This window comes from Microtus ochrogaster, linkage group LG5 (assembly GCF_000317375.1).
Source record: "Microtus ochrogaster isolate Prairie Vole_2 linkage group LG5, MicOch1.0, whole genome shotgun sequence".
Lineage (NCBI taxonomy): Eukaryota > Metazoa > Chordata > Mammalia > Rodentia > Cricetidae > Microtus > Microtus ochrogaster.
The window spans coordinates 40284057-40299433 of NC_022031.1; positions in this window are offsets into that span (position 1 = coordinate 40284057).

A 15377-nucleotide genomic window follows, 5' to 3' on the forward strand; every position below is an offset into this window, starting at 1 on the left:
ATATATATGTGTGTATGTATATGTATACATGTATATATATACATATATGCATATATGTTTGGGTGTACACTGTGTGCCTGGTGTCCTAGGAAACCACAAGACGACATTAGCTCCCTAGAACTGGAGTTATAGACAGTTTTGAGTCATCATGTGTTTGCTGGGAATTGAACCTGTGTCCTCTGGAAGAGCAGTCTGTTCTTAATCACTGCCATCTCCCTAAACTACAACTTAATCTCCTTAAAAGTATTCGCCTGAGTTTTTTTCTTTGTGAGATATTTATTTTTTCATCAGGTTCTCACTCTGTAGTTCAGAACAGCCTGGAATCACTATATATACCCCATGTTGTCTTGAATTCATGACAATCTCTTTGCCTCAACCTCTTGAATTCTGGGTTCTGGGCATAAACCACTGTTGACTGGCTCCTCTCATTTTAGAGATCGTATATACATATATGAACCAATAATGATTAAAGAAGAGGTAATGGATTTGAAAGGTGATATAGCGGGGGGCACAGGAGAAACGAGAGGGGAGAGGGAAGGATGGAAAGGGCATAAATACAGTATCCATGTTCGAGATTTTCCCCAAATTTATAAACTTGAATTTGTGCCATGGCATGTGGGCACACTGCACATGATAATAACGAACAATTTTAAGACACAGAGCGAGCATCTGTCCCCACCAAGCAACCATGAAGGTCAGTGATATAGTGTCACTGCTTTAGTATAGACGCAACTGTAAGTCAAATTCTTGATGGCTCCATTGAGGAGAGAGGGGGTGACAGGTGGGGAAAGCATCCAGGAGTTGTTCTCTTCAGCCAGGCGGTGAAGTGAGGACCAGCATCGGGGTGGTGGGGGGTGATGGACTGACCACAAATCAGAGCTCAGTAATATAACTGATAATACATGTTGACTGCCCGTGTCAGGTGAGGAAATGGAGCAGTCAGGGATTCCGGGCACCCGGATGTGAGGAGAGCTGGATACAATACCATTGGACGGGGACTAGTCTTCTTGTCAATGGTTCAAAGTCAGGCACCACCACTGTTGCTAGGCAACTTGGCTGAGCCCCTTTCTGACGTCTCCTTGTCCAGGAGAGGAGGCCCTTGGCGACCCCCTGCCCAGGGAGCCTTGGTGTTAGGTGTCTGAGCTTTAATGCCTAGGAGGAAAGTGAAGACCTTCTCTATGTGCCCCATCCAAAGCATCCTTGCTTGGAAACATCGAAGCCTGGCTGAATGCCTACTGGTCTCCTTTCCATTAACTCCAGATCTATTTCCTGACCACTTCCTCCTTCTCTTCACACCCTGATTCCCTTAGACATGTACTGATGCCAGTGTGCCTAAGAAAGCACAGCTCTAACCTAATTCCCCTCCTGTGAAAAACCTTCGAGGAACTTGTTCATACATTCATTCTGAATTTATTCATAAAAAAAAACCCTGATTGCCAGCTAAGTGTTCTATCACTTGGAATATAACGACAATGATAAAGAGAACAGATATTGCTCTCATTTTGTGACATGTTCAGTCTGTCTTATATTCATGAGCCTCCCCCAAAATGACATGCCCATCATTCTCAGTTTCTCCCTGTATCTTCTCCACAGGAGAATTCTAAAGGGCCTTATATCACACGGGCTTCCAGAGAGCTGAGAACAACCATCACCTCCCTCTTGGTCTGATTGATCCCCTCTGTCTGAAACAAGGCCTTCAGCAGAGGCAAACGTCCCGTCACACAGTGACACAATGGCTGCTGGGATTTTCCCAAGCCCACCCCCCACTCCGTCCCAGGGCCCCATCTCCACAGCTCTTTTCTGGGTCAGCCGAGCAGGATCTGTCATGAATGACCACAGGGATGACTGTGTGGATCTCCATGGATAGGGTCACGCTTAGAACCCTTCTTGTTTGGGTACTGTCTACTCTAAGTGGCCGTTGCAGACTAATAGCCGTAACTTGCCCCTCCTCCCAAGAGTCGTTTCCCTTGGAGACAGAAACAGTAACTGTAGCTAAGGTCCTCTGCCCCAAGAATCTCAGTGGCCTCTTTTGTAAAGTGATGGAGATGTCCTTGAGACATTTATTTGAGCCTGCTTCAAATTCCAGAACAATTGAGTCTGGAGCGGGAGACTGAGCAAACAACAGTATGCAGGCATTCCAACTCCAGTCCAGAACAAAGGAAATGCCTCTTGGATCAGTTACTGCTTGTGCCTGTAACCTCAGTATCTGATGATGGCAGGTTATGGTGCAGAAACCCAAACGAAGACGGTCCTGCAGCTACTGTGCCACTACAGGACTGGTTCTCGAGCCAGGAACTGGCCTGGAGACTTAAAAACACACGCACACACAGACAGGGACATGGGGACAGAGGTCATCCTTGACACAAGAGTGCCAAATGCCCCCTTTGTTGCGCTCAGGGGCAGCTTATATAGGGATCCTTAGCCACGCCCAGCTCTGGGGATCTTTCAGCTGCAGGTCTCCTTGGCCTGCAATCAGAGTCTCAGACTCAGAGCAGCTGCAGGCAGAGAAAGTCGGGGGGCGACCAGGGATCTGCAACTTCTAACACACGGGGGTGAAGATTCACTGTTTCAGAAGGTTTAGTTGCGGACTTTTGGCACCACGAATTAGGCTTCACGTTGGCAGGAGCATGTAGTAGAGGGGACCTGGTCGATTCCCTGCCAACCAGAGAGCTGAGAACAAGGAGCAGCCGGGATAATAGTGGTCTGCCTGTCCCCAGTCACCTGATTCCCTCAGCCAGGCCTCCATAGTGGGAGTTTCTATAACCTTGAAAAATGGCACTACCAGCTGGGGACGAATCTCTGAGATGTGAACCAGTGGGGAGGAGGACCAAATCTTAGTGTTCCTGGCCTCTTCACCTGGTCTCACCCAGAATGAAAGGGAAAGTGTCTCCAGGCCTTTTCAAATGGTCTGATTTTTTCACTTCTAGAGAGCACTTGATATTAAACACAACTTAATAGTAAATCCATCTTCTGAAATAACTTCATCTCGGAACCCTTGCCAGCTCCGTTCACCTCCTGAAGGAGCATGGAAAGTACTAGAACCTGCAGATCCTAACAGGCAGGCAACTGTTTAGACACCTGTGGGCTTGGAGGACATAACTACACTAGGTACCCATAAACAACCTTTATGACAGCCATGAGAATATTTCCCGAGTTTTGACAGCGGTAATATTCGGTTGCCACTATGAACGCATTGTGGTGGTTTGAGTGAGAATTGTCCCCCAAAGTCCGGGGTATTTGAACCCTTGGTTTGCAGCTGGAGGTGCTGTTTGGGAGGTGTGGCTTGGTGGAGGAAGTCCGTCTCTGGAGGTGGACTTTGAGAGTTAACAGCTGGCACCATTTTGAGTTTGCTCTCTCTGCTTCCGGCTTGTGGTTCAGGATGTGAGCTCTCGGCTTCCAGCTCCATTCCCCGCACTTGCTTCGGGCCACACTTCCCTGCCATGTCAGACTCTTACCCTCTGGGCCATAAGCCAAATAAACCTCCCTCCTCTAAGTCCCCTTGGTCCTGGCGTTTATCACGGCTATAGAAGAGTAACTAACACATGGCTTTCTGAAACCTACCTAACATCCAGCTATCTGTAAAAATCACTGTCATTGCTGGGCGGTGGTGGCGCACGCCTTTAATCCCAGCACTTGGGAGGCAGAGGCAGGCGGATCTCTGGGAGTTCGAGGCCAGCCTGGTCTACAAGAGCTAGTTCTGGGACAGGCACCAAAGCTACAGAGAAACCCTGTCTCAAAAAACCAATAATCATCATCATCATCATCATCATCATCACTGTCATTATCCGTAACTGCTTCTTGCCCTGTTCTTCCTGGTTAGATTACAGATGTACACAGATAATTCATACGAGAATATCTAATATTGGCCTAGGAGGTAAAAGTACTACCTATTTCAACCTCAATACCTGCATTAGAGCCCCCCCATCCCATTGTGGTGAGGACCAGCTCCTAAAAGTAATCTTCTGCCCCCCCCATGTACACATACATACACACGCGCGCGCACACACACACACACACTAAACACAAAAAATAAATGAAATAAAATTTAAAAATAATTTCAAATATCAATAAATACATAAAAACACATGCAACCTTACTGGTAACTAAATACGCATAGATAAAAAGTTAATGTATGAGTTGACATGTGTACCTACTTAATTAGCAACACTTTTTAAATGATAATCTCTGTCTGTAGAAGATGAGATGAAATGGGAATCCATATATTCACAATAAATTCATATAGCCCTACTGGAACACATTATAGTTTTGAGATTGGGTATCTCTGTGTAGCCCTGGCTGTCCTGGAACTCACTCTGTAGACCAATGGCTGGCCTCGAACTCAGAGATCTACCTGTCTCTGCCTCCAGGGTGCTGGGATTAAAGGTGTGCACCACCATCTCCCAGCTAACAGGTCCTTTGACTCAGGAATTTTGCCTTTAGAGTTTACTGAAAAATAATCAGGAAAGCAGATACTGACATGGTCATCAAAGTGGTGTTTAGGGAAAAGTAGAAAATAAAATATCAAAAATAGTTGAATGGTTGAATCTATATCTTAATGAAAAGCCATCCTGACATAGGACAATCATCTGTTTGAAAAACCATTAACACAAAGAAAGATTAGGCTATGATAATTCAGCTGGAAGGTCTGAATGTAAAATTATACCAGTGACTCAATTTTGTAAGAAAATAAAATAGAAAAAATGATGACTTGTGGTAAGATTGAATATTCTTTTCTAAAGTTTTCTGTATTTTCGAAATTGTTCCCCCCAGAGATCACATCAGGTGGCACTCCCACCAACGAACCATACAGGAGTTCGTGTGTGTCTGCGGATCCTCGACAATACACTGTGGTTTGGGATATGTTTGCTCTTTGTTGTTATAACTGATAACACATGACAGCTCAAAGTCGCTTTGACTCGAAGAAAATGTTAATTTACTTGATTTGGGTGAATGTTTTGCCTGCAGGTATGTCTGTGTACCACCTGCTTGCGACGGCTGTGAGCCCAAAAGGGAGTGTCTGACCCCGGCTGTGAGCCCAAAAGGGAGTGTCTGACCCCGGCTGTGAGCCCAAAAGGGAGTGTCTGACCCCTGGGGACTAGTCACAGATAGTTATGAGCCGCCGTGCGGATTAGAGCCTACATCCTCTGGGAGAGCAGCCAGTGCTCTTACCCACTGAGCCCTCTCTCCAGCCCTGACCTGAAACTTTTGATGAATGAGGTTGGGCACATCTACAGTTACTAGAGCCCCTCTTAATTGTTTCACTATAAACTATTTCCTGTTGTTTGACCCTTTCCATTTTCTTCTTTTTACATTTTAGTCCCTGTGTGTGTGTTCAAGGACAACGTGGGCACAGACAGTTTGCGGGATTGGAGTCAGTTTTCTCTTCCCACCACGTGAATTCTGGGGATTGAACTCAGGCCAGGCTCAGTGGCAGGCGCCTGTACTGGTGGAGCGATCTTGCCAGCCCTGATTGTTTTTCGGATGGATTGGTTGTTGATCTTTTCATTTTGGTTATTGCAAACTGGTCGGTTTAAGAGTAACTTCTCCAAGCCACTCTGAACTCTGCCCACACAGAGTTCATCTGGGTGTCCTCTGGCCCTTGAAATCAGCAGCGTTCCACTGCCTAGACTCTCACTAAACAACTGTCCTGGGAGCCAGTAATTGGGACAGAGTACATGGGGGCGACTTGACTCCATTACGTGTCATCCTGGGCCTCACCTGGGAAGACGCAGGCTGGTGGTTGATACCCTGAACCCCTAATCAGATATGTGGAAAACTGGCTCGCACTGCCTGGGGAGAGCCAGTGGGCACTCTACCCTACATTCCTCTTGGTGGCAACTTTAAGTCTTGAGACCAGCCAGTTCCATACAGTATGAAAACCGGCAAAGACTCTTTCAAAAGCCAGCGCTATACTGACGGAGAAGCGTGCCTGCTCACACGCTGACTGGGTTGGGACTCCAGCTGAGTGGAAGGGTGGCCTCTCATGGAAGGTCTCTGGGGAAGCTGGCCTGCACCTCACAGCACTGATGAGGCTCCTAGTGTGAAGAGCCTTGGGACGCCAGTCAGAAGCGAGACTCATTCTGGTACCCTGACTTGGTCATGGACGTTACATAGCATCATTCTTAGGGTAGTGACGAGGCTGCTCAGATTTGTGGGGCGGAGGTGGACATTAGCAGTCTGTGGGGTGGGGAAATTTGCCCTAGAAAACGCTCTCTTATGACTCTTCATGCTTCTGGAAACCTAAAAATTTTCTAGGCGCCGCAGGAAACAAAGTATTTTGAGACCTTCATGTATTCCTTTCTGTGCTTGTTCTCTATGCGTCTTTGCCTTTGTCTTACTTTCCTATTGAGACACCGTGACCAAGGCAACTTATGAAAAGGCATTTAACTGGGGGCTTGCTTACAGTTTCAGAGAGTGAGGTCATGGCCATCACGGTGGAGAGCATGTCTGAAGGCTTGGTACTGACGCAGAGGCTGAGAGCACACACCTGATCTGTAGATTAGAGGCAGAGGGGAGAACTGCCTGGCATGGGCTTTTGAAACCTCAAATCCCTCCTTAGTGACACCGCCCCCAGTAAGCCACACCTCTTAATCCTTCCCAAAACAGTCCACCAACTAGGGACCAAACATCCAAATATATGAGCCTATGGGGGGGGGTCTTCTCACTCAAACTGCCACGCCCTTTAGTGGGTTATACCAGCTGGTGCCACCGTTAGGTGCACTGGTTAGTGTTCCTCATGGCTGTGACCAATCCCTGACGAAATCAGTTTAAGGGATGAAGGATTTATTTGAGCTCATGGTTCAGGGATACAGTCCATTATGGTGGGGAAGACACGGTCACTGGTACCTCATTCTGTGACAGTGGGAGCATGAGCTTGTTACCCAGGAGCCTGAGCTGGAGTCAGGAGCGGAGTTGGCCCATAACCTGTCCAAAGGCTACACCCAGCAGGTGTCCAAATGTTCAAACAGTCCGCATCCAAACTGTAATAGTGAGAAGCATGCCTGTTTATTGAGGAGACACCCCTTCTCTCCTGCCCACCCTTTTCTGCTTTGTGAGTGTGGCCTTTCATAAAGCGCTCAGTAACTGGTAGAGGGAGTGGGAAAATTTCCGGAAGTCAGTCTCTCCAGGTCTCGCTTTGCTCATCTGTGAAATGGCTACATCAGCACACTCCTCTGCTTTCCAGATTTCTCATGAGAACGGAAAGATACACCGGGTGTGGAAGTCAGAAGGATAAGGCGCTACTCAGGGGCAAGCGATGGCCCTGAGGGGGGATGAGTGGAAATGGATTGGAGAAGAGAAAAGAGGTCATTGGATGCTGGCTTTTAAACAGACCACAATATCTGTGGGGTTTTTTTTTTAGTTTTAAAGAATTTTTATTTTGTGTGTGCTTTCTTGGTGCCTGTGAAGTCAGAGACCTTCAGCTCCTTCAGACATGGTTGTGAGCCACTCTGCCGTGCTGGGCACCAAGCAACAGTGCTCTGTGAGAACAAGTTCTCATAACAACACAGCCATCTCGCCAACCCCATATCTGTGTTCTTTTGTTTTGTCATTTGTTTGTTTTGTTGAGACAGGGCTTCTCTGTATAACAGCCCTAACTGTCCCGGAACTCACTCTGTAGACCAGGCTGACCTCAAACTCACAGAGATCCACCTGCCTCTGCCTCCAGAGTGCTGGGTTTAAAGGTGTGTGCCAGCACCACCCGGCCTTGTCTATGTTTTTAATGAAAGGATTTACACTCCAGGCAGCCTTGCCTGTGTGGCCAAGTAAAAATGGATAACTAGGTTTCATATATGATGCAGTTAGACCCAAAACTGTACTACTACAGTTTTGTAGTATTAGTTAATTAAGTCCTAGTAACTCTTAGGGAAAACAGTGCAATCCATTCAAAACGTTTTATCTCATTTTTTAACTTAAAAAATATGCATATGTGTGTGATGGGCTGCTTGGGCACATGTGTGCAAGGGTCTTTCAGGGCTGGAGTAACAGGTTGGAATGGAGCCAGGGACCCCGCCCAGCTGCTCCTAAGTGCTGAGCCATCTCTCCAGCCTGTTTTATCCCATTTTAAAGTCACCATTTACTAATGGGATTGTGTGTCTGTCGGAGCGTCATACTGTCTTAAGCTCCAGAGTTTGACTGGCTGTTGCTTTGATTTCCTGTTCCATTCTGTCAGAGCAGTCAACAAAAATTCAGTTTTTACAGCGACGCAACCGCCTAGGAAGACGGGCGTGACCAGTGTTGAAATGGGGAAGTCCCTGGAGCTATTAGTTCACACAGGTCCTGTAGCTTGTGAGTGTTGACGTGTCGCCTTTGAAAACGGGAAACGTCCTCTAGTAACTGGGTAAATCAGCTCCCCCATTCTGGGAGCCACAATTGCGGTTTGGCCACAGTTCCCCTGTTCCGCCCGTGACGATGGCTGTATTCTGCTCCTGTGACAGCTACCTGAAAACACGGATTGTGTTTCTCGTCACAGCCTTTGAAAGGTCAGGGCCGTGTCTAATTGGTCTCTGTGTCCTCCGCAGCACCTCTCAGTGACAGTAGCTAGCATTTAGTGACCTTTGCCAGGGGCAGGACATACAGGCCACATGAATCCAAACCCCATTCTCTTCCCAGGACACAGCTTGCTCTACCTCGGCGAGCTAGCATAGTACCTTGCTCATAGCACCTAGTCAATTTTACTTAAAGAAACCTGTGTGTGCTTGGGGTAATGTTTTGCTTGTGCACTAACAAATAAAGCTTGCCTGAAGATCAGAGGGCGGAGCTAACCACTAGTTAACCATAGAGGCCAGGCAGTGGTGACACACATCTTTAATCCCAGCACTTGGGGGGTAGAAACAGGAAGACCAGTTTAAGGCCACACTGGGCTACGTGAGATTTAACCAGTCTAAAAGAGAAACAGAGCTCACACACTTGATCCCAGCACTTGGGATTTCAGCACTAGGGAGGTGGAGACAGGAAGTGATATGGCTGGGCAGGGAGAGGAATATAAGGTGGGAGAAGACAGGAGCACCCCCTCTTGGGTCTCAGGATTTAGCACAGGTAAGATGTCTCTCTAGTGGCTGACTTCTTTACTTCTCTGATCTTTCAGCATTTACCCCGATATCTGACTCCAATTAAAATTCGTTCTACACGTGCTTGCTTTGGTCCACACCTCAATTCCTTCCAACCCAGCAGAGCAATTCGTAGGTCCCAGTCAGGGGAGCCGATGCCTCTACACATCAAGCGTGAGGTGGGGCTCAGCATGCTGGATATGGCTCCTCCCTCGCTTCTGCACTCTTCCTCGTCTAGGAAGTGTGGTAACAGTACGGAGCTCTGTAAAGCTGAAGGCGATGCTGCCTGCCCAAGGGCTTTGAAGGACATCCAAGTGGTGTACCTTAAAGGATTACAGCTCAGCTGTGCACCCACAATCACGGACACACCCTACCCTTCTCTTCCTGATTGGATTGATGGAAGACTAAACGGAAGGGACTCGTGGGGAGGGGGCAGGCCTATAAGTAGCTATTTCTGATTCCCAAGTGGCCATGCTTTAGGCTTAGGCTGAAATTCCCCGTGAGCTGCACTAATGGAGAAATTAGTATCAGTTGACAGAGGAGCATATGCTCTGAAATGTTCTCCCATTAAGCTTCATGAGAAAATGGCAGGAATTCCTGGTCCATTATAGGAAATCTGCCGCGACGCTAGCCTCTGGGAAAGATGCCCTGATGTCCCCTAGGATCTGGATAGGAAAGTCAGCTGGTAACTCCAACTTCTGGAGGATGCACAGAGCTTTGCTATTTTAATTGGATATTGTATTATTTCTTTACAGTTCCATACAATGTGTTTTGATCATATTTGCCCTCCCTCCCCAACTCCTCCCAGATCTACCCCTCCTAAGCCGAGTGCACATCCTTTTTGTCATTCTTGTAAGAGTCCAGCTAGTCCAGTTTGTGCTGCCCAAATGCTCTTGGGTGTCAGGCCGTCCCCTGATCACCCTACCAGGCGTCATACCCTTAAAGAACCGGCTCACCCTCTCACCAAAGCTACCAATTACCTGCAGTTCCTTTTCCCATGGTTGGACTTCATGCCATGCTGGGATTTTGTCCAGCTTGAGCTCGGGCAGGTCTTGTGCTTGCTGTCAACGGGAGTGAGTCCACACGTGCGACTACCCTATGGGTATCTGGAAAACACGGCTCCACCGGAGTCCACCGCTGCCTCTGGATTTGACGATCTTTCTGTGCCCTCCTCTGGGGGAGTCCCTGAGCGCTGGAGGAGGGGATGTGCTATAGATGTCCTAGTTAAGGCTGAACCCTCTGCAGTGTCTTGTTGTCTGTATTGTGGACCTGTTGCGGGTCCCTGATGAGGGTTGGGAGATGCACTAAGCCATGGGTATAATGATAACTCATTGGGAGTTAGTTTACTACTATATCCATTTGACAGAATAATAGTAGCAGGTTTGTCTCTAGCAGCTACAACCTGCCCAGCTTCTCAAGGCTCAAAATCTGGGAAAGAAAGTCATCTTTGCGTATCAACACAAAACTCGCCAAAACAACCCTTATTTTTTGGAGGAAAAAAAATACTGTTTTAATGGAAATGAACATTCCAAAGCAAATGTTATTCGGACAGCTTTGTGAACGCTGCTATTTGTTTCCAAGCTAGTTGGCATGTGTGATAATGACTGGCCAGTCCTGACATTTTAAAAACACGGCTTCACTGTCACGGGTAAGTGTGTGCCCTTTCATGGACCAACAGTTCTATCATGGAACCATTAGCACTGATTTGCAAAAGGGTCCATCTCTTTTGATACTGGTAAGGATGTGTAAACAAAGAAGGAAGAAGGGAAGACACAGCCTTACAGGCTGCAAGGCAGACAAGTGCCGTGAGGACCCAGGAGCCTGAAAAAACAAAATAATAGCTGCTGTTTAGGGAAAGCCCAAGGCATTCCAGCTCCACAAGGGGGCCTGTTCACCCTCCTGAACCCTCAGGGCTTCCTCAAGGCCAGCATCATCTCTGTGTTAGGATGAAAAACCGAACCCGCAAGGACACTGTGCTTGAAAGGGCTTGAGTTAAGATTCAAGCCATGTCTGACCCAGCAGCCCAGATCCTTTCTAGAACATTCCTCTGATTCAAAGAGCAGGCTGAAACACAGTGTCACAGTGCATCGTGACCACACACGAACAAAGCCTTGTTTTTAAGAAAATCTAGGTCACCCTCCTTTCTTCTGTTCTACAGAGAAGATAGGAGAAAACACTGAGAAAACGGTCCCCATGCTGGGGGTTTCTCTGGGCCCAGCTCTCAGAACTTAGGGAGAGACACCAGCCCACAGCCCCATTCCCCTAGCTGAGACTGGCCCAGTTTGTACCTGTCTTTGTCACCAAGGGGTGGGGCCCAGCTCTCAGAATGTAGGGTTAAGGAGGACCAGCTCACATGCCCATTTCTCTCCGTAGGTCTGTAGTTGACCCCTCCTTACCAAAGTTAGAGAGATATTGTGGCATCCCGGTTCTCTTTGATAATGGAGACACTCAGACTTGGGTAGACTGGGCTAACACACCCAGAGAGCAGGATAGGGCCTTTTCTCTCTATTTCCTTCCTTCCTTCCTTCCTTCCTTCCTTCCTTCCTTCCTTCCTTCCTCCCTCCCTCCCTCTCTCCCTCCCTCCCTTCCTTCCTTTCCTTCCCTTTTCCTGTTTTCCTTCTTTCTTTCCTTTTTTTAAAGACATATTTTTATTTACGTGGTTACATGTGTATCTGTACACAGGTGTCTGTACACAGGTGTCTGTGCACAGGTGTCTTACACAGGTGTCTGTGTCTGTGTGCACCTGCATGCTGGTGCCAGTGGAGGTCAGAAGAGGGTGTCAGAGCCCCTGGGGCTAGAGTTACAGGTGCCCATGAGCCCTCTGACATGGGTGCCGGGAACGAACCTCTGATCTTCTGGAAGAGTAGTGCGTGCTTGTTTGCTTAGGGCTTCTTTGTGTAACAGCCCTGACTGTCAGGGAATTCACTCTTTAGACCAGGCTGGCCTCGAACTCACAGAGATCAGCCTGCCTCCACCGTGCTGGGATTAAAGGTGTGCGCCACCACACCTGGGGTAATGTGTGCTCTTAACCACTGAGCAGTTTCTCCAGCCCTTTCCTTGAGGTCTTACTTTCTGGGCCATTATAGAGCAACTAATGACAAAGACAATCCTGTGGGAATGTACCCCAAGGCCATTCTAGCCTGTGATCTATCAGGGCGCCACGTGAGAACCAAATTTAAATTGTGACTCCATAGCCTGCTGGCTGGGTGGTCTTGCTTAACCTTGCTGAGTCTCTTCATCCACAAGCTAGACACTGTAATGCCTGCTTGTTGGAGCTTTGTGAAAGTTAATAGCGTATTGAAAACATACCACACAGGTGAGGTTTCTTTCTGTCCTCAGAGCCTCCAATAGGCTCTTTGTTCTCTGCCTGGAAGGTGTGTCTCTTCTCTATCTTCAGGTGGTTAAGTTGGCTGCACTGTTTAGTATCCTTCCGTAGACAGCCAGAAGGCGCTCTGCTACTAACTAGTCAAAAGACCTCGATAAGGTTGGCATTAGTTTTATCGTCTCTAAGATGGAGAGAGGGCTCAGCTAGTAAGGCACCTGCTGACCCAGCGTGAGGACCAGGGTTTGAATTACCAGAACCCACGTGAAATGCCAGGTGTGGTGGCATCTGTAACTTCAGATTGGGAGGGGGTGGGGGGAAGGAGTTGGAGACGATTCCCTAGAGCTCATAGCTCACTGAGCCTTGCTGAATCACTGAGCTCCAGCTTAGGTCAGAGATCCTGCCTCAAAAACTAAGGTGGATGGAATGGGTGTGGTGGCGTATGCTTTGTTTGCTTGTTTGTTTTGGCTTTTGTTTTGTTTTCCAAGACAGGGTTTCTCTGTGTAATAGTTCTAGCTGTCCTGGAACTCACACTGTAGACCAGGCTGGTCTTGAACTCACAGAGATCCTCCTGCCTCTGCCTCCTAAGTCCTGGGATTAAAGACAGGAACCTACAAGCAAGTTTTTTTCCTAATTATTCTATTTTTAATTGCTTGTAAGGGGGCAGTTAGTGCACATAACGTAGGTGCCTGCAGAGGCTGGAGGTTACTGGACTCCTGAGCTGGAGTAACAGGTCATTGTGACCCTGGTGTGAGTGCTGGGATCCACACTCCAGTCTCTGCAGCCTGCCCGTGGATTCTAGAACATCTGCTTGGATCTCCACAGCTGTTTTTTCCCATGGGTGAGGGGAGCAGGGCTGGCATTGTGCGTTTTTATTTATTTCAGAGAAGTCCTAAATATATGTTGAGCGTTTTCAAGACAACCCCAACACCTAGCAAATGTGCATCTCAGCATCTGCTCTCTGTCTTTTCTTATTCAAACTGAAATTGTTCTTGTTTTTGTTATGGGGGTGTTTTTTTTTTTTTAAGCTAGATCTTGGACATTTAAGTTTTATCCTGAGATCTGAATCCCACCTCAGTCTCTGTTGCAGCAGGTGATGATTGGCTGTCAGGGGAAGGAGAATATCACCACAATGTCACCAGGAGGGAAGAGTGGTTGGCTGCCCCATCAGGTCACCCTGGTGCGGTTTGCAAATCAGAACTAATTGTGACGAAGGAAGGGGAAACTCCCACTGACCAGGGCAGAGGAGTAGCAGGAAAAGGGTGTGGGCAACTTTTCCCGTGGTATTAGGCTGGAATTGGGGTATTATCACCAACCTTTCTGTCTTCTTAGGCTCCTTTCCCATCACTTTGGCTACAGAGAGCAGGGCCTGTCTCTCTTTCTGTCTCTCTCTGTGTGTCTCTCTCTCACACACACCCTGCTTGTTGGTTTCTTTAGCGCTCTGTCTGGAATTTGTAGGAAAGAATTTATCACTCTGAGTCCGCAAGTTCTCTGCTCTTTTGCCTTCTCTCTGTAGTGTTCAGTGTCTTCATGTGCTGTTTATATATTATCCTTAGGGGTTTTAGCTGTATCTAGAAGGAAAAGGGGGTCTCTCATTTTCTCTGGGACTAGACATCCTAGGGTTGTGATTGACCTTTTATCTGGTAACTCAAGTTTCCTAAAACCTTCCCGTTTGTGACGACTCTGCATCCTTGTTAGCTTTGCTCTGGTTTAGATTCCTGTTGTTGGCGGGTCTCTGGCTGCAGCACGTCTGTCGATGCCTGCACTGACAGTTTGCTTTTCTTTGTACCTTGCTTGCACCGTGGGATGCTTCTCCTTTCCTCCTTCCAGATCCCCGAGTTAGTCTTCAGTGGTGTCCACTCAGACTTTCACTTCTGCATTTGAAGTGGTGGTTTTTATTTTTATATTTTGATGGCTCAAGTTGAACTCCAGCTCACGATCCTACTACCTTGGTCTTCTGAGTATTTGAATTATAGTTGCATGTTGCCGAGATGTTTACATTTAGGAATTACCTGTTGGGGGCTGGAGAGATAACTTAGTAGTCAGAAGCACTTGCTTGTTTTGTTTGTTGTTTTAATGTATCCCTTTGCCGGGTGTAGTGGCGCAAGCCTATGATCCCAGCACTTGGGAGACAGAAGCAGGAAAACGACACAAATTGGGTGTCAGCCTTGGCTATAGAGCAGATTCCAGGCTAGCCTGGGCTGTGTGGGACCCTGTCTTAAGAACAAAATCAAACCAAACTGCTCTTTCTTTACGGGACAGGATATCTATCTCCACGTGGTCCTAGTTACCGCCTCTCCCCTAGACACCAGCTTGGTGTTATCCCTTCAAGGACTTAACTCCCCTCAGTGTTACTGCCCTACCTCGCCTGTTCCCATCAGTCCCTGTGTAGGCCAGCCTGTTGTGGCCTCTTGGTAGCAGCAGTTCAGAATCAAGAAAGGGAAGAAAGACACTACTTCTTCAGTGGTTTAGTGGGGAGCAAGGTGTTTTGTGGACCCACTAGGCTAAGACGCAGTTGGAGAGACTTCTAGGGTCTCCAGACAGTGCCCGGATGAGTGGGCAGAGGCTGGCCGCTGTGTGCCACCATACTGTCTGCTTCACAAGGGCACCTGGTCAAGTGTACGGGCAGGAGCTAAAGCCAACTTGCTAAACTGGGTACCCTGGTAAAGGCGTAAGTCGCAAAACAATCCCACACCAGTTTGGAATTATGATTATAAATAAAAGGGTTATTTATTTAAAGGAAAAACTTTCAGATCACCGTCCTAGACAACAGCCCTCTGCACGACCAGGAAAACGGGTCTAGTAGCCAGAAGCAGAGTCCTAAGAAAGCGAGAGCTGCAAGGTTACAGCTGCTTTAAAAAGCAGCAGAGAGGCCGGGCGGTGGTGGCGCACGCCTTTAATCCCAGCACTTGGGAGGCAGAGGCAGGCGGATCTTTGTGAGTTCGAGACCAGCCTGGTCTACAAGAGCTAGTTCCAGGACAGGCTCCAAAACCACAGAGAAACCCTGT